At 53.8% G+C, this 1,328-nt stretch overlaps 1 long non-coding RNA gene across 1 annotated transcript; it reads left to right on the plus strand.

The window, feature by feature from the left end:
* The first annotated feature begins 438 nt into the window (after window positions 1-438).
* On the plus strand, window positions 439-1,034 carry LOC123115659 (uncharacterized). The gene is made up of 2 exons (XR_006456706.1): window positions 439-617; window positions 748-1,034. It is a non-coding gene; the product is annotated as an uncharacterized lncRNA (long non-coding RNA).
* Window positions 1,035-1,328: the final 294 nt, after the last annotated feature.

A 1,328-nucleotide genomic window follows, 5' to 3' on the forward strand; every position in this document is an offset into this window, starting at 1 on the left:
GAAAAGTTTCTAGATTTTCACTGGACAGGCGTTTTCACCCGATATGTTGCCCAGATGTACATCCCAACGATTGACGTCCCTTGTCTCCTATGCAACCACATGATTAATTTCATGCGTACCACAGCTATGGGGCCAAAAGAAACCCGGGGATATGCTGGACTGCTGCTCCCTTCATAATGCATGCTAGTTTTTGGAATAAGATGCACGCCATTGTTGATGCCCAGGATCGTGGCTGGCGTGGCAGAGAACCAGACACGCATGCACAGCACGCCCGACACACTGGACACACACACGACACCCAGCACGCAGACCACGCCCGAGACACACGCATACACGGACACGATGTTGGACACGCATGCCGCTGGCCAGCACACGTGTGCACGAATGTATCGTACACCCCACCGGCCCAAGAGAGCCGCTGCATGCCGCACACGCACAACCACTGTCGCCGCATATCCTTGCAACATATAGGGGGAAAGTCTGAAAAGTGAGCGGAAGATGGAGACTACCTGATCCACCGCTGACGCCCCCAATCTTCGCTAATGAACTCGATGGGCGCTGTCCAGCGGAAGAGGGAGATCCTCGACTCGTGGCTCCTGGCAGCTCGTCTGCTGAAGGTGATGGCCTGGTCGATCCACGAGCACTCTTGCTTGGTCTCTGTCTCTATTTCTCTCGACATCGATCTCGGTCTGATGTATTTATCTCTCTCGACTTAACCGCGAGGCGGGCTCAAAATCATGGATGCAGGCGTCACGGCGCGCATACTGGCCGGAAGAGCACCCGTGCAGCTGCCGCTCTATCCGTTCTCGCATCCGTTTGCGTCGTCGCTTTCGAATCACAGGTTCCAACAAAACCTTTAAGGTTCGAACGTTGGGGTGGGCGCGAAGATCTTCCCCTATCGATCCACGTCTTAACTTTGCTAAGATCTCAAGGACTAACTCGACGAACTCGCAACACAAAAGACAGAAGATTTATACTAGTTCGGTCCACCATTATGATGTAATACCCTATTCTAGTGTGGTGGTGGTGGATTGCCTCTTGGGCTGAGAATGAACAGTACAGGGAGAAGAACAGCCTCCTGAGGCGAGGTGTTCTTGTGCTCGGTGAGTATGTGGATGGGTTGAATCTCGGTCCCCAAACGATGGTGGTGGCTAGTCCTCTTTGTAGAGGCCCTGGCCCTCTCCCCAAATACTGAGCGGGAAGGGAGCCGACAACGGCCAATTCGAAAGGGGACAGCTAGTATAGCTTATCCTGACAAAAGTAGTCTTCGCCTGCCAAAGGCTCTGGTGGTGACGCTGTCTTGGGCTCCACGATGACCTTCGTCGTGC

This window comes from Triticum aestivum, chromosome 1A (assembly GCF_018294505.1).
Source record: "Triticum aestivum cultivar Chinese Spring chromosome 1A, IWGSC CS RefSeq v2.1, whole genome shotgun sequence".
Lineage (NCBI taxonomy): Eukaryota > Viridiplantae > Streptophyta > Magnoliopsida > Poales > Poaceae > Triticum > Triticum aestivum.